The sequence below is a fragment of the Molothrus aeneus genome, chromosome 1 (assembly GCF_037042795.1).
Source record: "Molothrus aeneus isolate 106 chromosome 1, BPBGC_Maene_1.0, whole genome shotgun sequence".
Classification (NCBI taxonomy): domain Eukaryota; kingdom Metazoa; phylum Chordata; class Aves; order Passeriformes; family Icteridae; genus Molothrus; species Molothrus aeneus.
In genome coordinates this window covers 48029905-48055548 of record NC_089646.1, presented here as the reverse complement: position 1 = coordinate 48055548, position 25644 = coordinate 48029905, and the positions used below count along the sequence as shown (strand labels likewise).

At 40.8% G+C, this 25644-nt stretch overlaps 1 protein-coding gene across 3 annotated transcripts in view; it reads left to right on the top strand.

Annotated features, from left to right (window-relative positions):
- Window positions 1-25644, top strand: part of ELMO1 (engulfment and cell motility 1) — a 302032-nt gene that overhangs the window by 208184 nt on the left and 68204 nt on the right. The window contains exon 1 of one of the 3 annotated variants that reach the window (XM_066556606.1): window positions 12659-12820. The exons of the other annotated variants lie outside the window; for them this stretch is intronic. The gene's annotated coding sequence lies outside the window, so the exon portion shown is untranslated. Of the gene's footprint in view, window positions 1-12658; window positions 12821-25644 lie in introns of those variants that run through there. 3 annotated transcript variants of the gene reach the window in all.

Genomic DNA, 25644 nt, shown 5'->3' with positions numbered 1-25644 from the left:
AGAATGTCGAGTCTGCTTCTAAAAGACTTCTGTGAAAGTATCTGGAAAAAGAGCTTTCATGCATGCTTTGAATTTTATGGCAATTTTTTTCTCTGAAGACTTTTCTTCAGATTTCAAGCATCAGTTTTCTCTCTCAGGGAAACTGATCAGAACCTCAGCAGGAAGAGCTTAAAATTGCAGTTCTATCCATTTTACTTGACTAGTACATGCTGCCTAGAACTTTTGTTGTACTTAACCAAGAGCTCAAAGGAAACCACAGATCTCATCATATCATTGTTACATTGTCAGCCTCTTCAGAAGCAATTGACCAGCCCTTCATAGTGAAAATAGCATCTCTAAAGTCACCAAGTGGAAAAATGAAACATCTTTGTTTTTGTAAAATCAGATGTGTGAGATAAAGAATGTAATCTCATAGCTGTCAAGATTCTGAGATTCCTTCCAAAAACTCATTTTTATGTAAGCTAGGGTTCTGGAAATTGTTAAAGGACTGTTACCTTCCCTGGGGATCTGGAAGTTGTTAAAGGGCTGCTTTCTTCCCAGTGATTTTCTTTTTTGATCTGATTGTCAAATAACTGATACTTCTTCATTTTAAGGCCTATATGTGATTTTTTTTTTGAAAGCTAGGACTGGATGTAGCAATCTTAATGAATTTCTCTCTCTGTTCCTTTAGCTTCTCTCCATGTTCAGCACTCCAATCTTCAATAGGATTTATTCCCCCAGCTTACTTTCCACCTGTCCTCTTTCCTTGGAACAACGGCATGCTTCATAGTACTTCCACCTGCCCTAAGGAGGGTGTTAATGGCTTTTCTCACTTTCTAGCTAGGGACACTCGCTGACTACTTTGGGCAGCCACAACTGACAAGACATCAGAAGAGACCCTTTCAGGTCATAGAATATTGGAAGCCAGTTTTTGGAGCCAGGATGGGTGTTATTGGCAGCTATGTATTTTCAGCAGGGGTAGAAATCTGAAGGCCACTGTTAAAATTGTAAAGTCATAATTACACGTGCACATGCATTTCTTCTTCCTAAAAATTGATCCATGTGGACAGAAAAGTCTTACCTCAGAAGTAGTGGTATAAATACAATATTTTAATAATGATGGCAGAGAACAAGATACTCTTTTATCTAGCCTAATTCTGCACACAGTGGACTTCAAAGTTTACTTAGAGAAATTTACTTAGAGAAAAGAACTGTCTCTACCAATCTGGGAGATGGACTTCAGGTAAAAGATATTTTATGTGTGCAGCTTGAAAATGGATTCAGTTATATACACAGCCTGAATGGCCCTTTGCTGTGTAAAATCTTTAAAGTACCAGGCAAAATCTTTAAACTGGTGGTTCTACTTTAGGAGAAAAGAAAGAAAATATCTCCATAAAACTTATTTACCTTTGCATGGGTTAAGGGTGTTTTATTGCCTTGATGCTTTTAAGCTCCAGAGAACAGGATGTTTCATAGCTGCTCAATTTGCTTTAGTTATTATAATTTGAAAGAGTTTGATGGTTCTAATTTCCTTCTCTACGCTTCTTGATTTTAGTACTAGAGTAACACTTCAGTATCTTGTATTGATTTTTATGGTGGCCAGGGTTTTGATATTAATTTCTGCGGATATTTTCTTTGATACTAAAAGCTGAGGATGGGTGACTGGCAAAGCAAATTGAGGACTGACAAAGGCTAATTTCATGTAGGCTAATTTCATGTTTTACAAATATTGTTGTAGGTGCTTGGTCTCTGGGCTGATGAGTACCATGAATCACCAGTGCACCCTTGTGTGGTGTGGACTAACTGCACTCTGGGTTGCATTAGCTAAAGCACAGCCAGCATGGCAGAGGAAGGGATTATTTCCCCCAGCTTGGCCTTTATGAGGCAGCATCTGGAAGACTGTGTCCAGTTTTCTCCCCTAGAAATTAGGAGAAACTGATGAAATAGTGCTAGTCCAGCAAAAGTCTACCAAGATGATTAAGGAGGATGGAGCATGTGGTGTTCAAAGGGAATGTGAAGGAACCAGGTTTGTTCATCCTGGAAAAGGCTGGATCCAGGGTGGATCCAGTTGTACCTTCTGCCATTGTTAGAACAAGAAGGAGGAGGAGAAGGTACACACCCTTCTCAGAAGTACGCAGAGAAAGAGGAGAATAGAAATCGCAATGAAGAAAACTGTTAGGATGTAAGGATGAAACACTACTGATACTGGTGCAGCTCTTGAACCAGTTGCAGAGAGAGATTATAAAATCTTTATCCCTGGAGAAAAATAAAACTTGCCCAGAATTGCCCTGAGGAACCTGACTTAAGTATGAAATTAGCTTTGCTGTGTCTGCAGAACTCAATCCCTAGAACTGTCTAGCAACCTGAATTATTTTGTAGTTTTATGGGTAAAAACTACTTTCTCATGCAGTAGGGTATCTTATCCAGATAGGAAGAAGTGGTAATTCATGTCATTAATCATCATTGAAACAAATTCAGATGGAGCATCAGCCAAGCTCATAAATTTTTCCTTATGTTAAATAAAGCATAAAAGATCATTATGATGGATTCTGTGGCCCCTTTAAGAAGTCAGGCTTTCCCCATTAACTGTGGTGATCCCTTTAAAGCAGTTTTAACTTGTCTTAGCTTTGACAGCTGAGCTGTTACTACTCAGGGGCATTCAAGCCCCTTCAGAAATGTGATGTTGAAAGCATTTCTTCAAAATTTTCTTGCTAACATTTACAAAAGTATATTTTACTAAATGGTTACCACTGGCTATACTACAGCACAGCTGACATGGTAACTTCACTAACCACAGTAACTCATTTGAACCCTAATTCTTAAAGCAGGCAATGTGTGTAGAAGTTGCAGAGCCATGTTTGGCTGCTAGTGGATTGGTTTTTGGGATGCTTGCTGTTTGTGGCTGGCTGTTTGGGTTTGGGGTTTTTTTATAAGTGCTTATCTTATAACAAAACCTTGCTTTTGCTAAAGCTCCATTCCTTACAGGTTCTAGCTTCAGGTGCAAGCTGTCATTTCACCATCCCAGGAAGTTTCAGGTATTTCTTTTAAGCACAGGTTTATGACCAAAAGGAAAACACCATTTGAATTGACAGAATATACAAAGGGTAAAAAAGGAGAGCAGAAAGGTGATGTTAAGTGATTTTTGTAGGATAACAAGGATGTATAATTTATGTCTTCCTGCATGTTGCCTGAAAAGTTAGTGGTAGAGATGGGAACTTAGCCCACACCTCACTTGTCAGTGCTTTGGTGACAGGACAATTATATCTTGATTTCTTTTCTTCTATGATACACAATTCTGTTAGCAAGGAACGGGGGTTTTTCCCTCTGTGGTGGAAGCATCTTCCACATTAAAGGAAAATATTTACTCTTTGTTTACATCCTTTAAAGGTTAAAGTAATTAATGCAGTGTTTGCTGCACCTTTGGTGTCAATGGCTGAAATTAAAATGTTTGGCAATTTGAGACAGTAACAAGAAGGATGAGGATAAACTGAAGAGATGGCATTCACACTGTCGTTTTGTGCACAATCTCTCATGCACGGTTAGAAGCAGTAAAAATTTGAGAGCATTATGAGAGAACCAGAAATAGTTTTTTTCCCCTCTCTCTCAAAATGACCAGAAAGACCGCAGTCATAAATGACAAATTTAATAATCCACCATTATTTACCAGTATGTGCATACATGAGCACAGAGTTGGCAATGCTTGCTGGCTTTGGGGGGGTGTGCTTCTGTGGCTGCCACAGGTGTTAGAGATGCTCTGTATTGGGCAGAAGGTAAGACAGGACCTTGAATATAGGAACCTGTATGTTCATGGTGCCTGGCTCCAGCACAAAGCAACAGAGCTCTTATTGCCAAGGAGAGACTATGCCTTGGCCTTTCTGGAAAAAAGTTCCCTGCTGTCCAGATGTGAAAATTAGTTTCTGGCTAACACAAAAATGTTGAGCACCACTTGAAAGGACAACAGCTCAGGTGTGGAAGGCAGCCAGACCTCACTGCAGGCTGTGGCTTGGGTAGAAGGGTTGTCCACAGTGGAAGTATTATATAGAGTTATAAAGAGTTATAAAAAAGCTTCCAAAAGCATTGCATCCTACAAAGCAAAGCTATTCTGATTAAACTGATAATTTTAAAATAAAACGGCTGCAGAGAAACCAAGAAAACCAGCAAATCCCTTCTCTCTGTTTTTCCAGATAGTACGAAGTGTTATTTAAAAAAAAAAAAAAGCTAAAAATCTATTTATAAATCAAAAGAAGAAAAGCAGGCAAAAAATTGTACAGGCAGCATTAAGCTGCAAAAATTTTCCTTGGACACATTGCAGTACCTTTTCAAAGCAGCATATGGGGTTTATTCTGGTGACTCTAATTTTAACATGAATGGGAGTCACGTGGAATACTCTTGGCATACGGCTTTGAAAATATATCCCTGCATGATTAAGGAAGACTGAAATATTTTTAAATGTCTATTTTTATTTTTTTTTAAACCAATTCTGAAATGTTTTTAAAGGAAAGCATTAATGGAATGAAAGTGGTCCAACACTGAACAAAGCAGTAATGTAACAGGTAGAAATACTACTGGCTTAGCACTGTAGATATGTTTGTGTTTCAGAGGCTGGGTAAAGAAGAGTGAGGAAAACTTGGAGTTTGTACCCACTGTTGCAACTGCTCCTGCATTGCTTGACCTTTATGAATTTGTATCTTCACTTGGAGGATGAAGTAATCATTCCACCTTCCACATGGAAAGAGCAGAGGGTTCAGCGAAGGCAGTACAAGGTGGGACTTGTCTCTGCAATGGCAATTGCCATGTAGCAGTATTGACAGCATCTTCAGCTTGGGGATGATCAAGCCTGGAGAAATATGTACTCTGAAGATCAATTAGAGAGAGGCTCATTAGCGGGAAGGAAGTTCTGAGCAGATGCAACAGCCCTGACAAAGTGAGCCAGAACGCTGATAGAGCTGGGCCTGGTGTGTGGGCTGAATGTGAAGCAGGGTTGCTGCAGGGAGGTTCAGAGAGTCCTTTCTGACAGCCGGTCCTTCCCACCCATCTTCAGAGAAAGCAGTCTTAACAGCTTCTTGAAATGTTTTGAAAAGGATAAGACAGAAAATGTCCATAAAACCATATTGATGAATACAGACATGAGCATAGTGAGGAGTGTGGACAGTCATCTGGTGTCTTTCTAAAGATGCCGAGAAAGAGGAAGAAGTTACTTTTCCTCTTCTAATACTTGTTTTTTTTCCTCACTTTTTTTAAACAGAGAATGAAAGGTTAATTTTTATAACTTTAGCTTTGTGGGGGCTGCTGCTTCAGTGCTTAAGGATCTCCTCTGATTGTTTGCAATACTTTATTGCCTGTCTTACTAATATTTATCTATCTTGACATCAGAGACACGTGAAAAAGGAAGTTGCCTGCCTTTTATTCTTTTCACGAAATCTTCACCAGTGATATCATGATGCTGAGCTCACCTGTCCTTTTTATCTGTTGACTTTGAATGGAGTTTCTCTGGTCATTCCAACAGAGTTGCCACTTTCCAGACTTAAACATGAGATGAAACAAGCAGCATAAAGAAAGAGTATTTATGCCAGCTTGATTTAAGCAAGAGACTTCATTTAAGCAAGGCTATTTATATAGCAAGGTTATTTATACTACATTTGGCTGTGAATGGGCGTGTGTGGGCACGCTTCTGTTGTGCATGCGACACGTGTTTGGGGTATGTATATTTGGCTGCACATTTCCATGTACAGGGACTGAAAAAGTGGCTGTTAGTGTCTCTGAGAAGGGGATGTTTGCAAAGCCCAGCTCAGGGAGACATTGAAATCCTCGGGAACAGATGCCTGCTGCCAGAGGCTGACACAGAATAGAAGCATCAGTAGCTCATTTTGTGTGCTCCGAATTACCTTATGATGGTGTGGATGGAGGATATTGCCCTTTCTAGCTGAAGCTAAGTGCATGCTTGCAATAGCTCCATGGTAAACAGCCCTCACTGTTCATTCAGCTTATGTGAGCATTCATTTGACTTTCATTCCTGCATGAGGTGGAAGCAGACAGAACACGTTCTTCTCAGGAAAATTTGTTGTGTACTTGCTGGACCTGTAAACTGGACTCGTGTTTTCTCTTCTTCACATTTGCTGTAGTCTTGGCAATCCCTTTCTGCACCACCAGAGCCTTCTGACACTTACTCTTCCATGCAAGCCTGGAATGCAAAAGCAGTGCTAAGGGGATGTGGAAAACATGGATTGGCTCTCATCAGCAGCTATTAAAATAATAGTCTGAAGATCCTTCAGCAGCAGCTGGGAAGGTGAACCAAGGCAAAGATAGCTCTGTAATTGAGTTGTTTTCAGTATACTCTTTCTAAACATCATCAACTAGCATTGTCAGTCTGGCCTTAAAGGTGCACAGTCACAGCAATGCAGTTCCCTCTTAAAACTGCTGGGTGTCTGATTGTTACTCTTAAATAACACACAGCAGAAGCTTTTAAAATTAAAACACACACATAGAAAACTCTTTTCAATAAAAATCTCATTTCTTTTTCCAGGATGCCTAGACAAGTAAATACTGGGTTTTTAGAAATCCAGAGATGTTTGCTAGCATCATCCATTGTGACAGTCTTAAGGGTCTGTTGGATAAAACCCAAAGCCCCTGCTTCAGGTCTCACACTACTAATCTCTTCTCCATTAGCAAGGGAGAGCACGAGTTTTGTGTGAACAGATTTAATCTTCCTGTGCAGCAGATGTGCTGACACATGGGTTTCTCTAGTCAATAGGGTAAATAATCTTCTGTTTAAGGAGTTCCTAAGTACCTATTTGTGTAATTAACATATTAAAAAACTCATGCATCATTATTTAAACAGTGAGCCATGACAGCATCAGACTGAGTTCAGATAACTGAGACAGATGACTTTTTCCTTTATTTTGTCCATCCTATTGCACTTTGGTTTTGTTAAAATCAGAAAAGCTGAAGAAATCATTCTGTTGCCATTTCATATGATTGAGTAGAGATTTAATCACCATCTTCCAGAAAAAGAAAGCCACAGTGCACTAATGAATAAGATGGAGGGGGAGCATGCATGCCTGTAAGAGAGGCAAGACCGAGCACCTAAGGGGCATAATTTGTTTCAACAGTGTTAGTACAATGTACATTCCACAGTGCCCATCCTATGGAGAACCAAGCATTAAATGGAAATCTCAGACTGTTTGGATTGAAGATAAACCTGGCTGCTGTTGCTTATTTGGTAGCCTGTGCAAAGCAAGAGCTGGAGAAGTGGCTAAAGATGGAAGGTAAAATGCTGCAGTGATGTGAAATTGTTCTGTCTTGGCCATGTGTACTCCAGACAGAGTGATTGAATGAGAGAACTGAGATACAATGACATGACTGAAAATGCTCTTGGTATGTTCCAAAGGGTTTTGATACAAAATTTTGATATGCATTTGAACAATGTGGGGAAAAGGAGGGAGCAGGGAAAAGCCTAACCCCGACAGTGGATGAAGAATATGTGATAGATTTGGCAGATAGTGCTTATATGGTCTGAACGCACTGAAAATTTTAAAACTTACAAGGTGACTTCTGAGCCTCTTGCAGTTTTGTATTTAAGAGTGCTATGTGAGGAATCCTGAAGCTGATGATGTGTACTGTGAAACCTTCTGCTGTCTACTGTCTGGATTTATTATAATTGATTTGAAATTCTTCAGTGCCCTCTCATGCTATATGACTGCAATGTGTGTTGGAAATGGCAAGACTTAAAGGTTGCAGACAGCTGCAGGGGCTTGTGTATTTTAAGGGCTTTTTTAATACGATAGCTATCCAAAGACAAACTATGATTGTATACGACACTGCCGCCAAACCTAAACATCACTTGAGGTTGTTTGTCTGCTGTACCCACTGTCAAGGTTAGAAATAATTTTCTTTTTTTTTCTTTGTGCATGTATCAAAAATTATGCAACTCAGAACTCGTTCACTGTGAGAGAATAGTCTTCCTCTAAGCAACCCAATTTCTCTTTCTTCCTTTTTCAGACTAGGTTTCTTATATGCAGTTGTGGTGCTTTTCTTCTTTTTGTTTAGTTGGTTCTTTGGGTTTTGTTTTTCTAAGATGTGGATATTTTGGATCTGTATCAAAGACAAGGCATTTCAGATCTTCTTGGAGTTAACACTGGAGGTGCAAATGGAGCCTACAGTCATGTTGTCTAGACTAGGAAGTCTCCTTTCGCTACTCAGACTACGTGTAATCATTTAGCAATAGGAAAACTGAGAAATATTCATGTCAGTTCCTGTAGCCAATTTCAGGATTGTTTGTAGGCTGTCTTTGGCTTAGCTGAAGAGCTTCAGTTGTCAGGGAAGATAAAGAAGAATTGCAAATTCAACACCCCTAGATAGTCATCATCCAGACTACTGTTGTGTATGTCCAGGACTGTTGTATGAAATTCTATAAAGCTCTGATTTCATTTGTATGAGACAAGTGGAGATTTTATTTAATGCACATCTTTGAAGTCTTTTAACATGTGAATGCATCCTCAGAATGCAGGCAACCTACCCGGTGGTACAGGAGGAGACTTGGATGCTCCCTGTGGTCGAAGCACAGGGGAAGGTAACGAACACTGAACACACTTATTGGTGCTTGGATGGTGGAAATGCCTTGCAGAATGAAAGGTTCTTTGGTTCTGTAATTCACACAGACCTTCTGGGTGCTATGATGGCAGATGACCTCTGAAGGTCATGTCTAATCTGATTTGCAAAGCTGTGTTACTGACTGTTTTCAGCAGCTTATATATCACTTGTGTGTTCCTAGTCAGATAAGCTTTGTGTTTTGTAGTCAAGCTGTCTTAAATGGCAGACAAGATAGATGTCTCTTTATGCTCTGGCCCAGCATTTTCATTTTAATTTGTGTTTATATATTACTATGCAAAAATTTCTTTCTGATGCAGTAGTAGTAGGAAAAAAAAACCAAACCAAACCCTCAAAGCTGTTCATTTGAAATAAAGTGTAAGGCCCTACTGATAAAAGGGTTATGAGGTTTTCTGATACTAAGATTTGGGAAAAACCAAACTAAATGTCAAATATGGCCTCGGAAGTCTCTGAAATACATGTTTATATTATCTACAGATAGGTCCTAATTGATGCTTCAAGAATACAGATGTGAAAGGGAAATGTGTAGGTCTTCCTGGAATAAATCAATAGAACTAGCTGTTCCTGGTGCAAAGCAGCTGCTTCTACGAATGGACTTTTGAAAGGGCTTGACACTTTACTCAGAATTAACAATAATTTATGGCACTGGAAGAGGAGTCTCTGGAAGCCAATGATCCCCAAGTCTATGACTGGGGAAGTCTTAGCACAATAACCATCTTCCCCTTTAGGTATCTAGGCTAAAAAAAGAAAAACCCACGATCTGGAAGGATGAGTAAGCATTATATCATCACTGATTGTTCCTCAGCTCCCACACACAAACAGGTCTTAGCCCATGACAGAATACTGGCAGGAGCTGCTGTCGGATTGACAAGTAGCAGCTTTGGTGTGAAGCCTTCCTGGAAATCTTTTTTCCTTTTAGTTGAACAGCATCATTTTATCCTGCTATCTTAGAGGATTTTTTCACAAATCTTATTTATTATGCTTCTTTTGAAATGCCTGGATTTTTCCAGCCTTGAATTTTTGATCTCCCTTAAAAGCTTTCTTAGGTATCTGTGTCCTGTCCTGCTTTAGATTGCAATGAAATTCTTAGTGTGTTTATTCTCACAACACAACCTTGTGAGGAAAAGAAATGCAATTTGCAGGGGAGATTGCTAAGAAAATAAAGAGACAAAGGTGAAATTTCACAACCTTAAATCTAGTGGCTTGTTGTCATCAGAAGTAGAGATCTCTGTCACTTCTGCTCCTTTCCTGTGAAAGAAAAGACCTTAAAAATGGGTCTTCTGAGTTCTTGACTGGTTGCCCTAATCTGGGACACAGTCTTCTCTCTGTCAGCATGTGAAATGCAGATGGGAGTTTTGGAAACTGGGCCAAGGGAAAATTTCTCCAGATACATTAAAGTTGCACTGCTAATCATTATTTTTGATTGCAGTGGGGCTTTGTTTAACAAAGGACAGCCTATTGAAGAGTTTTGAACTCTGTGTATAGCAGGAAGGAACAATTTATTTCATTAGGAACCTCTTCAATTTAATATTGGCTTTAAAAATACTAATTGCAGAGAGCTCCTAGGAATGTGCTATTTGATTTTTGTTGTCCTGTAGAATTTAAACTTGTTGGTTTGCATGACTATTTTAAGCTCTACATATTGACAATGCTTCCAGACCATGACATGACAATAACAGCTAGCAAAAATAACCTTGAAACTGCTGAAGTGTTTCACCCTTCACAGACAAATGACAGAGCACGCTCCACACTCCCAGACCACCCTCTCCCCTGTGAGATTTGGGTGGGAGAGGCATGGAATGGTACAGACTGCTTTTGTCTGCAGCAAGTTCTGTCAGCGAATATGGGCTTTTTAATTAGCCCTCATTCCCTTAAAATGCACACTGAATACCTTTGCACAGTTTAATACTTCAGAACTGAAAGAATGACCGCAAAAGCTGGCAAGCCCAGGGTAATCCATATGGTGATGGTGCTGCTCCAAAGATAAATGAAAACCTGCAAGTACAGCATTGCCAAAAGTGAACCCTTATGGCATCCTCAGCCATTACAAATACAGTTCTTTCAGAAGCCCTTTTCTATGTCAAGAATTGTAACTGAGTCACAGATGCCCTGGAAACCCAAATCTCTGGAGTAGCCTTCTCTTATGGCCTTGCTCTTGAGGTTTGGAAGACCTTCCCAGAGTCTGGATTAGACTCAGGTAGAAGATATTTAACAGGGAGTGGCATTTATTGTACAAGGAGATGAATCTACCTCTGTTTACTATGGCACATGAAGTGAAATGCTGTTATTAGTGCAATATAGAAATATTGAGGGTTTTTTAAGGGCTTTAATTTTTTTAATCTTCTTTTGGTCAAACAAATGCAGGTAAAAGTTCCTGAAAAAGGAATGTAACCTCATTTTTTTTCCATCTAAAATTCTTAACACCATAATAATAGAATGCCAGTGTCTTGTGGCTTGTCTGAAGCTGTCTTTTTAATATAAATGCATGAACTTGACTTTTCTCCTCATTTTGCAGTTTCAGTAACAGAAACATGGAAAGGATGAATTGAATGAACCGTAACTGCCGTACGGTTCCTTTGCTTACTGCATTGGTAGCTTAGGAATCTTTTCTTTCTCTCCAGTGTTGCTTCCTTTCTTCTAATGATCTCTCCTTCCTTATATTTTCAGAGGTCAGCACAAAGTTTTTGTCAACCCTTTGGGCATAAAGATTTCTTAGTGGTGGGTTTCATCAGGCCCTGAACAGGACAGGAAATAGCGAGTGTAGAGTTAGTTGCATGAAGATTCAGGTCACTGTCTGTGGGTGCCAGATGCATTTTTGGAGGTTTCCTAAAAGCTGTCTCAGATTTTCACCTTGTTTTGGAGAGATACAATATATGGAACTAGAAAGCAAAATACAGTACTTTGGCAGTAGTCTTGTCTTCTGCTGGTCAGTTACTTAAACTTGAAATGTGACTAAGGTGCACTATTTGTTGGAGCAAGTCCAAAAGAGGGAAGATTATCAGGAGACTGGAGCACCAGCACCTCTCCTATGAAAACAGGCTTGAGAGAGTTGTGGTTGTTCAGCCAGGAGAAGGGATGGCTCCAGGAAGACCTTAGAGCACTTTCCTTAGCTGGAGAGGGACTTGTTACAAGGGCATAGGGTGACAGGACAAGGCATAATGTCCTTAAAGTGAAAGGGGATTCATTTAGATTAGATATTAGGAAGAAATTCTTTACCGTGAGGGTAATGAGGCTCTGGGACAGATGGATGCCCTATCTCTGGCAGTGTTCAAGGCCAGGCTGGATGGAACTTCAAGCAACCAGCACTCATAAAAGCTATCCCTGCCCATGGCAGGGGCGTTGGAACTAGGTGATGGATCTTTTAGTCTATGATTGTGTGATTTGGGCACATAGAGAGTGTACCTCCTTAGCATGCATACAAGCGAGTACTCGTGGGGTGTGTGCACACACGTGTACGTGTGTTCCTGATGTGTTTGCACAGGGAGAAAGTCACCGTGTACACGGCTCTGTCTGCGTGTACTTTCCCAGCATGTATGAAAAGAGAGAGCAAACTCACAATCAAATAAGCAGCGCGAGGAGAGGGAGAAAAGATGAGATTGCGGTTGATTATGAGCCTGGCAGCAGATGTGCTACACAAATCCAGCCCGCTGCATCCAGCCTGTTTCCATGGCGATGGAGCGAGTAATTGTGGAGCTCCGGCGCGCTCCCCCGCGGCCCCCGCCAAGGTGGACGCGGATGCCGGGGTCCCCATCAGCGCTTCCTCCGGGTGAGCGCCGGGCTCTGAGACAAAACGAGCGGGCGGCGCGGGGGGAGCCCTAGAGACGGGGATCTCTGCTCCGCTCATCCCCGCCGTGCGATGGCAGGATGCGAGGGAAGCGGCGCTCTTCCTCGGAAATACGCTCTCCCGAGATGCTAAATAAGCGGGCAGGAGTTTCCCTGCCGCGGGAGTGGGCTGCCATTGGCTGCCGCCGCCCGCCCGTGCCAATGGGAGCCCGCCGGGCGCCCGGCACATAAGCGGAGCTGGGCGCGGGCAGCGGAGCGCGGCCGCGGGGCAGCGCCGGTCCGTGCCTGCCCGCCGCCCATGGCCGCGCCCGGAGCGCGCCCCCGCCGCGGAGCGCCCGCCGCTGCCCGCCGTGCGCACGGAGCCGCCCGCCAAAGGCTGCATTAAGTCATTCGCTCGCTGCCGTGTGGGAGGTGAATTTGTCATCGGGAACGATGGAGCTACGAGATCTCTGTAAGTAAAGCCGTGTACTTTATCCTGTTTCAGGCTGGGCATGGAGCGATTGGTGGTGTCGAGGGATGGCAAAAAGCGAATTAGTGGCAATTGTATATACACCGAGGGATTCCTCGGTTTTGTGTCTTGTGTAGCGAGATGTGTTCTTCCCAATGGTCTCAGGCATCGGACAAACTAGTTAGCTGTTTGCATTGCCTTGGGTGGTTTTTTTTTTAGCTTAATTGAGGTTAGTCTGTGGAAGGATGCTGTGTTCTTCGGGGTATTTCAGATCACCCCTGTGTTTGATAAGGAAAGCAAACCACATGGAGCAGAATGTTGCAGGCACAAAAGTCTGAGGTGCCCACATGAAGTCACCAGTATTTCTGGTGTCAATATAATAATAACAGGTATGTTATTGCAATGATTTGTCAAATGCCAGTTCAGACCCTGAGCCAAGAAAACACGAGTTGCTCATCATTCATCACTGTGTTCAGCATAAAAAAGTCATTGCTTTTCCTACCCCTCCTGTACCTTTTTTTCTCAAATTGGTTTATCCTTTGAAGGCTTTTTAAACTACATTTAATTCAAAAGCTTTCCTATTTGTTTATGAAACCTGTGAGTACATGAAAAGTGTGAAGAGTTTCCTTTTTCACCATTGTGGGGCATGTGTTAGAAGTTGATTTCTTTGCCTCTTGGGACTCTGCTTTTGATTCTGTAAAGCAGAAACAGTATATTTAGAAAGAGGAGGGAAGTGTGTGTGCAAATCTGTCCCTCTGCAGCCCTCTGGGGTTACTTACACCAGCCATTAATTCGGCTCAGCATTGTTCATGTTTTATCGTGACAGGGAGCCTTGCTGCATGGAGCTCATGGTTGTCTCTGCTTAACCCTCTCAGAGACTGTAGTAATCTTATCTGGTTTGTGAAAATACATAGGAGGAATGGCAGAAAATTGGGGAAAAAAAGATTTAGAAAAAACTTTTTGTTTTTTTCACCCTGTTCCTGAGCTTGTCAAGTGTATCGGGTATTTTATAGTAACCAAACTAGGTGCAAACATTGTATGAAGCTGGCTGCATTTTAGGGATCCATTTTTGGTATCTTGTGTTCATTTTAGAACTTAACACACAGCTTCATTTCCCAGCATTAGGAACTGCTGAGGAGTCACATTGCTGCCTGGGAATCTCAGACTGAGGGTGTAAATTTCTTTAGATTTGGTTTTACTGGTCAGCTTTGCTTTTGCCCTGCAAGTTGTGTCAGGAAGGTGTGTACATGGAGCTTATCCCTCCAGTTAAAGGACTCAGCATTGCCTCAGAGTTGATGCCAAAAAAAAGTCAGTGTTTTGAAGAGCTGATGGATCAATATAATTTTTTTAAAAATACAGAACATAGAATTCAGTGCATCAATACAGGGAGAGTGTCTATTGGTGTGTGTAATACTACTCCTCTGTGTAGTTTTGAGTATTTAACCTGATGTATAACAAATTCAGGAGGAACCCCTTATTAAGCTTGACTTATTGCTTTTTCTGAAGACACAGATATAAGTCACTCTTCCCTGTATTTCCCAGGGGTGTTTGGGTCACCTTTTATTGGAATGATGGCCCCAGGCATCCAATGGCACTGGGCTTAGAAAAAAAATGCATTTTTCTAAGGTATGCAAAAAAGAGATAACTGTTAGCTATTATTGCAATTCTTATTTTTGTTCAGCAGCGATGAGAGTACCAAGAATGAATAATTTGTTTTTTTCAATGAGGAAGGTATTTTGTTGCTATGTCACCTTCCCCAGGGTCTTGTATCATTCATTTGTATTTACTTAGCACTGGTGTAGCTGAAAATCCCATTGCGTACGGCAGTCTAGGCAGAGATGTGCCCACTCCCCATCTTGAAGGTGGATGCTTTGATCTAGGCTAAGATATTCCATAAAAATCTGTGAGAAAGCTTGGACCCTTGCACACCTGGGCATGGTTTGTTCCTGGCTGATCATTTTGAATGCCTTTGGGATGCATCAAAATGAAGCTTAATTGCACCTTTGATGGTTTTTTGTTCCATACCTACTGCCATCTTCTTTATTTTGTGATTGCTGATGTGAAAGCATAGGAGAACATTGTCTTTTAAGGTGACTGCAACTCTTAAGATGATATTTTAATTCTTGTTAGCACTCCAGGGATATAGTTCAAACAACATAAACATCTCAAGTTTAGTCACCAGTGTTAGGCAAACACTGCCTGTGATGGAGTTCCTCTCTCTCCCATAACCTTATTTGAAGGGATTTTTTTGCTTGTCTATCCCTGTGCATTAGCAGATAAAAGGAGGGGGCTGGGGAGAGAGGGAGAGAGAGACAGCCTATAACTGCTAAGCACTGGATCAGTCTGTCTGAGGGCTTCCAACCCCAGTGATGCCAGAGGTGGAAAAACTCGTGTTGCAGTCAAAGCCATGTTTGCATTGGATTTTTGACCTGATGGTGCAGAGAACTGTTGTTCATCGTTAGTGCTTGGGGATGATCTACGTGGGAGAGGCATTTCAGATTCCCAGGCTATAAGAGTTCCAGCAACAGAGGAGTGAGTAGGCTTCAGTGAGAACTGTGGCATGCTGGCAGCAGTTGGGAGGATGCAGAAGCTGAAAAAAAATGCTATCTTGGGGTAGCTTTAATTGGTTGCATTGGAAAACACTTGGTTTGATGGGCTCATATGTCTTCTAAAATGCTTGGTGCCAGACCAAATTGGCATAGCTCCATTGACTTACACGAGATGCCACCCGGCATTGATCTGATCTTCAGTCTTATGCTTATATTTTTCTTGGAAGAGTGAGATTTTCACAAAGGCAGCAGGTTATTTTTTTTCTTTCTATTTGCCTCAATGATGGTAAATTGAAAACTGAAATGGAATAGGCATTCCAGAGGTTTTGTTTTGTTTCTATGGGCTTTAAGCTTAATGGGTTATCTTTTATCTGCCTGTAGAGCTTTATACCCATATGTCAAACTATACTGGAAGCATAGAGCATAAATTCTGATCTGAGCTTTGTATGTGTTGAGAGATATTAAATTTGAATATTTCATTAATTCCCTTGATCTTAACCCTCCTTCAGTTACAAAAACCCTGGTGGCTGTTCGTGTTCTAGGTAAACAGATGCTAGAGCCACCAGTCTTCAGTTTTGCCTCAATTGTATATTGTATTATTTTCACCCCATTATTCAAGTGAGTTGGCACAAATTTTTACACACAGGTGTAAAAAAGGTGGCTCGATATGTTCACCTCCAAATGAATAGAAGACAGTTGTAACTCCAAGTAAGACTAACCACACAAATATAAACAGTTCCTTATTTTTGTGTCTGAAAGAAAAAAAAACATTTTTTAGGAGAAAAACCTTCTCCATGCTAAGCTTTTGTTTACATGGAACGTCATGCAACGGAAAACTCTCACTCCCTGTTCAGTGCATACACACTCACATCTCCAATGGCACGTGCACACCACAAAGCAAGACCAAGCACAGAATAAAAATGGAACAGCAGTAAAACATAGACTTGTGAATTGTGAAAAGCCCATTGATTTGCTTGACACCCATTTTGTTCAACATTGTGCAGTGCTAATCTGAAAATTCCTGTGCGTCACGAAAACTTTTCAGAACAATAAGAACTGTCAATTCCAGCAGATTTTACAGACCTGTCATTATCCTTCTTGTCTTGAAGCACTAAGTGGCATATAGAGGGATTTTTGGCAGGAGTTCAGGACTACTCTCATGAAGAGGAGTCGTGTGCCACTACCTCATGGATATTATCATTTGAAGCTAGAGTTCAGCCTAGCACAGGCTCCTGGAAGCATGTCTTTCCCCATCCGAGTGAACTGCTCTTATGGATTTCACTTATTTTGTCTCTTCAAAAACCAACTAAAAACCACTGCTTTTTACTGTTCTCAGATGCAAAAATGTAAAAGAAAAAAACTGTACATTCTCTCTACATTTTGACTTATCTTCCAGAAAACTAGAACATTTTAATGAAATCATACCCCTCCCCTCCACCTGCTGCTTCTTCAGAAAAGAAAAGTGGGGACAGCAGCACTGATGGCCACAAGCAGAAGTTTTTATTAACTGCCTTTTTCTTGAGATCGTATTGCTGGCACTTCCTTCTCTTGGAGTATCTGTTAAGAAATGCTCACACACCCCACATTGCCAATCATTAGGAACTACAGTCCCCCTTAACACATGCCTCTGTGAGGAGAAGCATAATGAAGGGAAGAAACATTGACTTTGTGTCAGAGAGATTCAATTTTAAGTTCTTTATCAGAGGCCATGTAACTTGAAAGTGTTTCAAGTTAATTTAATTCACCCAAATTAAATAAAGTTTCAGTACAGTCAGAGTCATGACAGTCAGTCTGAATATGAAAATATTCATTCAGTTATGCATCCTTGGTTTTGGTAACTTTCAGAATCCATTCATGTTGCAATAAGCCATCAGCATGTTTAAAAGTCTGAAGAGCACAGATCCATTTTTTGTGGACTTTACAAAATTCTAGCAGGTTTTGCTACCTAGGAATTAAGTGGTTTCAAAAAAGCATGTGAAAATCAGACCTCAGAGGACATGCATGACCTTCATTTAAACTAGAACTTTGATTAGCTCTATCTTGGGTGTTTTAAACTCCTCTGTACTGCACAAAAGCAATCTTGTAATGGGGTGAAAAAGGAGAGCTTCTTACTAATGCTAGCCCACTGTCAAATTAATGCATCAAATAATATGTTCTTATCCTGAATCACTGGACTGCTTTTATCAGAGCTTTTGATGTGGCAAAGAAAGTGCTTGTTCCATAGTTACAAACCCAACTCTCTTAGTCTTCCCTTCTCTTTGAACTTCAGTTTTCTTAAGACTTGGAGCATCGTGATACAGAGAGCAGCATTCAAAGATAGGTATTCCAAGACTCACATCCAGAGGCATATTAGAAGCCACACAAAGGGATTTTCTGTAAGTGTGGTTTTCAAATATAGGTAACCTTCTGGCTTGACCTCTGGATCCACTCCCAGTCTGCATTTCAAGAAAAAGAATCTACCCCCATACAGTTATCTCCAGTAAGATCAAAGCTGTCATTGTATTCTGACACCTGTGAGAAAGAAATGGAAATATTTTAAAAAGTGGGGGAAATTGTGAAAAGATTTGAATGAGTTCACATTTCTGAAAGACATGAACCCACGGATCTTGGAAGGGAAAGGAAGACTTTCAGGATAGCTGCAGAATGTTTCTTTATTTGTTGGCTTCACCAAGTTAATTAAACAGATTTGAAAACATAAACAAAAATAGATTCTCTAGATCCCTACAAATATAGCTCTGCAAGTGCTTTGCCATGAAAGTTAATAAGGTTCTAACTTTAGACTGGGGTTTCTGTCTGGTGCCTAACAGAAACCACTGCAAAGGATGGTGTTATTCCATTCTACCTTTGCAGCCCCTTGTCATCCCAGGCCCCCAGCCTGGTAATAATTAGCATTGACTCCATGATTCTCAGCAGGCTGATCAATCACTTTATTATTCTATACTCATTAAGAAACCCATTGCCCTTACAGACACTCACGATACGCGTGGACCCAATTGGTCCTTCAATCCAAACACCATCACCATTCGCCAAATAAGAAACCATCTTTTGGTAAACAACTCTACATAACACATTCCATGTGTTCACAACAACAGGTGCAGCAAGTGAAGATAAGAAAGAATTGTTTATCATTCTTTTCTCTGATCTTCTCACAGCCTTTCCCAGGACAATGCCTGGGAAAGTTGTGCCTGTTGCTCTCTGTCAGAGAGCTGCTGCCACAGTCCCTCTTCCAGGTGTGGTGTGTTTCCCAGTTTCTACTCTTTTTCTGGCAAAGGTGTAAGTTGTCATAGATTTATCCCAGCTCTGGTAGACTTCCTGAAGGACTGGTGAGAAGGTATCTGCAGATTGAGAAATGCAGCTCTGTTTGTCTTCTTGTATTTCCCACTGTCCTGCATGAAAGCACCAGAAAGGCTTTGCAGAGCTTGTCCTTCCTCCATGTGGATGGATCATCAGCAAAAAGCACAGCAGAGTCAAGGTGTGCCTTTTGCTGCACTTCTCCCTTGCCTCAGCACAACCAGCCTTAGCAGAGCCCTTGGCTTTCAGCCAGCTGGGATGTGCCAGAATGTGCTGGAGTTAAAGCTTTGCGTGCCCTACAAGGGAAGCGTGTCCCAGTTTTTGGCAGCACCACAAGGTTATCACTTCCCCATCAGATAATTCAGCGTGGTGCTGTGGAATGTTGTGTGTGGAAGATCCTTGTCCTGCAAGGAAGCTACCTCACAGTTCCTGTGCTCAGCACAAGGGGTTAGGATGTATCTGTGGCCACAGGGAAGGGAAGGACTGTGGATCAAGCAGGCCTGATCCCCACTGTGCCCTTACAAGGGACCTTCTGCTCTCTCCCTCCCCAAACTCACCTTTGGATGCTGGAATTAAGCCACTTGGCCAACAGAAGCTCCTCTCAGCTTTCAGAAAGGGGAGTCTCCGCTATGTGAGGCTCCTTGTTGGCTGTTCAAGCTCTCAGGGTCATGCTTAGGAGTAGCTGCAAAGAGATACAGAATGTCTGTGAAACCTCTCACTTTTACAGGACCAGTTGCTTTAGTGCATAGAGTAGTAAATAAGCAAAGGCTTGAGTTAGGAACACCTCTGATGTTCTGTAACTGCACTGAGGAGCTGGGTTATATTTATATGTTAATAGTTGGTCTTGAATTTTTCTGCCTTTAAATGCTACTATAACCCAGTTTAATATTTAATAGAAGAGTGGAAAGTCTATTCACTGCAGTTTCACAAGTAAATTCCTTTGTTCCCACTTCCCAACTTACCTTTTAAAATCCCCTATTCAAATTACCACCCTATCTCAAACAGCAACACGGTGTTTTGCCATTATGCTTAGAATGTCATAAGTTTCATTTTCAATGGCAAGGGAAATTATGCTCATTTTTGTTCGTACTGAAAAGGTAAAAGTGAGTCTTTAAATAAGTTCTGGTTTTTCATGCATGAAATTATGTATCAGTTCACCTCTGCATGCAGGATTTCCATCATTGTACAGTCATGGGCATCTATTCCAGAATGAACTTCGCACCAATCCCAATAACAATTTTTGTTGCTAAAGGTTCTAGCCCAGTGAATTTCAAGGCTTTGAATTTGTATTGCAAATTTAAGGTATAAGCAAGAAACTTCAACTAAGAATGTCTCTGGTGGAGTACATATCAAGCGTTTCAGGTATCCAGTTCTGACCATAAATGTTTATCATTGACCTGGTAAGATAAAAAATCACTAGATTGTGTTCCTTTTTTTTGGTTTTTAAAGGACTTTCTGTCAGTCTTCAACATAGGATAAAAGAGATACCTTTCTAATTTTGTTAGATGTTATTGGGTACTAGTAACTGAATGAAATTTGAGTTTTTTCAGCTGGAGGGATGAATGACAGATTCATGATGTGAAAAGTATAGGAAAGTCCCCCAGCTAATTCTATGACTTTCAACTTAAACACCAGAGCTCAGTTGCTGATTATCCCAGAAGTTTGCCTGAACTATGATTTAAAGATTATATTGCCCCAAAATCCCAGAGGTTATTGCAGTTTGCAGCAGACAATCAGAGTGTGTGGTTCTTGTGATTGTGTAGAAATGCGCATATTTCATCGTGATCTCCAGCACAGGCAGACACCTGGGCCCGAATCCAGATCCTTTCAGATCATGCCCTCAATCTGGTGCTCTCATCACTGCCTCTGCATCATTGCTGCTGGCAAACTATTTAACCTAGCAAGGGTATTGTGCATCCCTGATGCCACAGCCCGTTTGGAGCACCTACATGTTGCCAGTGCCACAGAGCACCTGTAAAAAGTGAACACGGCAGGCTGTGGGTCACTTTTGGGGCTGAGCACACTGGTCCTGCCTCACAATTCCAGTCACCTCAGCATTATCCATCGCTTACATGATCATGGTCAGGATGCAAACTCAGGAGCTGCTTAAAAAGAACACCAGTCCAGAAAGCAAAACCTTGGCCATGTTGAAACAAGTGCTAGAACTCGCATCTTTTTTAGGCTGGTCCCCAGAATTAAGGGGTTGAATTCCTCCTGGGCTGAAGTGGTCAAATTGCACCATGAAGTCAGTCAAAAGGCATCTCCTCCTAAAGAAAATGAAAGATGTCAGAGAGCTTTGTGTGAGTCAGTCGCAAAACAAGTAACAATTTTGATTGCTGATACACAAAAAAGACTCTTCCACCAGGGATAACAGCTTGTTACTTGCTTTGCTCTCGGGATGCAAGGGAGAAAGGAAGAGAAAGTGCGTACTTGTAGCCAAGTTGGCTGCTACAGTCCAGCAGCACAGTCAATCAAATTGTTTGATCCTTCCAAGTCACTCTGTAATGTCACTGATTTATCTTGCTGCCATGCAATTGTGCCCTGTTGATAATTCCAGTTTTGTCAAGAGATGACAGAGATTTTGCAGAAAACCTGCAAGCTACTCTTACCAAACAGTAGGCAAACAGTAGGAGAGCAAAGTAAGATTTCCTCCTTTTCATTGATGCCTATAAATAGTCCATGCTAACCTTAACAGCCTTGGAGATGTAGGGAACCTTTTTTTAGAAAAAGAATCCATTACTTTTAAAACCACATCGACTCAGCAGAAGTAGATGTGTGTGTTTTAGATCATGATAGGTTGACAATCAAGCTCTGCTGTGAATGCTTAGCTCTTCAATTCTGACTGTAATGTTTTACTTTTTTTTTTTTTTAACTCTGCAGTGTATTGGCACAAGTCTTGATATTATGGCCAGAAAGGATACTGCTTAGTTACTCTATATATTTAAAAAGAAAGATTTTATTTACAGTTTTTACAATGCAGTTCTCTGTTTCTTTGATTTTTCCCTGTGTACATGAGAAGGGGAGGACATAATTAACCAAAGCACATTTAATTTATGTCTAAGAATGGGTTGCTTAATAAGAAATTTTTGAGCTCTCTGTTGTGCTGAGCAGAATTAGTCACAGGAGCCATTATATGCACTTCAGTGGTATTAATCCAATATGCAAGTGCTATCCAAGCATGATTTGAGCTACTTTGAAAAGTATAAGAGATTTCTTAGGAAAGCTGAGTCCCTTGGTCTTGCAGACAGGAGGGTTTTCTCAATATGATATTAGTATGCATGCATCCAATTGGAAATTAATGGGAAATCCAGATCTATGTAGTAGGAGGACATAACTAGGATGCTTACCATTACTGATGCAAAAAGAAAAATGGTTGTTTCTGTGTGTATAGGTGTTATAAATAATCTGGGAATACATCACCTTTTAGTTAGCTCTGTAGTCCTACAAGACTTTTTACTAATACAACTCATAGGATCTTCACTGGGAATGTAAATTTCTGCAGAAGATGAAGATCTCTGTATTTCCAGGTTAGTTTTAATTTTTCATGTGATTCTAGGCAGATTTAAAAGGCAAAAAAAGAGTAGTTTAATACATATGCCATACTCACAAACATTTAAGTGAAACAAGGCTGTAAAACAACATAAAGATATTAGCTACTAATCAAGTTATTTTCCTGCTGTTATCAGTCTTGACAATTCTGAAAATACCATAGAGAAGTATGAATTTGAAAATGAAGAAAAAGAGCAGATTTCCACTATTTTATGCATGTTTTGTGGTTTGATAGAAAGGAATATTAAACTTTGTGTGTTTGACAGCAGCATTTCATTAGCTGAGTTTCTGTCTGCTCTGCTTTTAGTCCTGTGGTATTTCAGGATCTTTAACCACCAATTTCTAAAGATGATAATCCAACCCCCTGCAGTCAGTTGTGTTCCTCTCATCAAGAGCCACACTGGAGTCACTGGTCTTTCAATAGAAACTGGCTTAACCTAGCAGGTGGTTAGATTTTGTTGAATTTTCTTTTAAAAGAGTTTGGCTAGTCTATTAGTTGGTTTCAGTGTAATGCTTAGATGTCATTCTTTTATTTGGGTCTTTTGAGGGTGGCCTTACTTCAGTGATGATGAAAATCATCCCTGCTTAGAAACCTCACCTCTGGCAAAGCTTCAGTTAGCATCATGAAAAGGAGCTTTCACTGTACAGGCTGTTCACTTTTTCTCACTGATCTGGCAGTCCACTGTCTTCCCCCAGGGCTTTGCTTTAATATGGCTTGTCTTGCCACAGGGTAAATAGGAGAGGACATCTCATGATAACCACCAAAATTTCATGCAAATATCAGCATGACCTGGTTACAGCACCTCCAGTGCAGATATCCTACTCTAAATGTTCTAGATTGCTATTAGGAGAACAAGAAGGGGAGCCAATTCTCAGGTATGTTTCTCTGCAGCCTCTTCCTCATCCAGAAGCTGCTAATGAGCCTTCAGAATTAGGTGGCTGTCTTTTAAAACACTAAATCATAGCACCTTATATTCCTTTCTAGTTTACTTTCGAAAATCAGTCCTAAGATAAAGGACTTTAGAAGTAAAACTACCAGGTTGATGCTATAAATAAAGCCTGTGGTCCTGTTTTCAGTAGCGCAAGTATCAGGAGTCAGGCTGAGATGTTTATAGATGATATCTAGTAGTTTTCCATTGACATCAGGAGATACTCAGATTTGCTTCAAGTTGCAGCTGGAGAGGCATAATAAATTCTCTGTTGGCAAATTGATCACTTAGAAGCTACACTCCAAGCAGAAGCAAGCTGCAGGCATACCTGACACTAGAGGGCAAGTTTCCTATTCCATACAGGCTAATTTGATACATCTCTTCTGGAAATCTGTGGTATACTTACTTAAAACTAGGAAAGCTGGTAAAAGGACTTGTCTCTAAAACTCTGGAAAAGTGAAGTCAAGTTGCTCTGAGTTTTACCAGAGCAGAATAACAGCCAGAAAATACTCAGCAAAATCTAAGGGAGGAAAGCAGGATGCAGGTCCTTGCAGCCTTTGAGGGCAAAAAAGAGTGAAAACTAGAGAAAGGCAGAACAGTAAGCCAAGATTTGCTCAAGCTGGCAGTGTGTGTTGTGAAGGGAGGAGAGAACATTCATGCCATATCCAGAGTGGAAACACTAAGACCAACCTTGAGCAAGAAAATATTATTTGTATTTGGAAGGCATCCTATCTGTGAGAAGTAGGAAAGGAGAAAGCCCTGTCTCATGGTGTGGTTGATGACTACATCAAACTGACACAATCTGCTTCAGTCCTGCCATCCACCACAGATTTGGTGTACCCCCTTGAACCAAGGAAGGGAACTTCCCTCTTGGTCCTTGGCTTTCTGCCTCTGCCACCCTTGAGCAGCAGCACTGTCCTTACTTAGTGGGATATTGCAGGTGTAAAGTGTGCTGAGGATTCAATGCTGTGCTTCAGAGCAGGCAAAAATAGGCTTGAGCCCTTAAGGGTTAAGATTTCCCTGCAAACAAGCTGCAATAATGTTTTTAGATGTAAACCTATTTTGTTAGCCAAGGATACTTTTGTAGTTAAAGTACCGCGGTTCTAGTTTCTTACAGGAGATGTGAAATTTCCTTTAACACAAGTGGTTTTGTAGAGAAGCAGGAGTAGCCAATACTATGTGCTAACCCTGAAACACTATGTGATAACCCTGAAATTGTTTCTTGTGTTCTGTCAATTTATTTCTGGCTCACTGCATCCAAATGAGGGCTGTCTTTCTTCAAAACTCAATTTTACCACTGTTAGAGCCAAATTTGGGTCTGAAAGGACTAAAATTTGGGGTAAGCATACTATATCACATGTGTGAAGATAAATGTCCATAGCTGGGCACCATCAAGGTTAAAAACAGACCAGTGATGCCAGTTGTTTGTTGAGAGGTGTGGGATCAAATGAAAGTTGCAGGTCATGGGCTGCTTGGCTGTTACGGAGTTGGAGTGTCCCCAGTGTCTCCTCCTGCTGTGCACATCTCCTTTCTTGGAGCAAGATGCAGGCCTGCTGTGTGATGGGAGGAAGTGCAAGTTGGCTTATTGTTGAGGAAGGACTGAGGGAACCCTCAAGGAAAGGAGAGGGAGGGAAGAAGAGAGAACAGACCATATTGGTTTGGACACCATAGGCAGGTCACCTTCACTTAGGTATCTATTACAGAGGTATTTTCTACCTTGTTTCTATAAGTGCTGGGATTGGGAAAAGTATTTGAGTAACTTCAGTATCACTCACATTTTCCAGTGCTTCCATTTACATTGGGATGCTTTAGTTCATAAAAACAGATAAAAAGGCAATGTGATATCTTCACCATGCTGCCCAAAAACCAATCATCTTAAAGGAAGGAAAGTTCAGAAATATAAATAGCTACTAAAAATATGTCTCTGATTTTAAAAAATGCTGAGTCCTAGGATGTTTCTGCTGTTAATGCTTTGTCTTTCCACCCTTTTTTTCTTTTTCTGGCTTGGTAGTGGCAGCCCATACAATTATGAGCTACTGCACAATTTTACACCTAAGGTACACAGTCACATTTAGAATCTGACAGTGTTCTCCTTCTGGAATAGGAACACTGCTTGCAGCCCACAGCTGAAACAATTAGCTTCATTAAGAAAAAAAAATGTTCTCTGGCTTACAAATACATTTTTAGAATTAGTTAAAATGAAGCAAAAGAAAAAAATTCAAGTAGACAGGTGAACAAGCCTCAGTACTTCAGGCTTCTCTTAAGGTTTTCAGAATCTTAGGGTTTTGAGAAGATAAATGATTTAAATTAAAAGCTATTGAGAATATATAATAGAAGAAAGGGCTCTGACAACAGCAGATGGAGCAGAATAGAAATTTTGATGTTACTATATGTACACTCAAAACAGCAGCTGTAAGGAAGAATTTGAACTAAACTCTATGAACATGTATTCTTATAGCTCTTATTAATGGGTTGTTCTGTTTCTCTCCCAGTTTCTCTTGACCCTTTT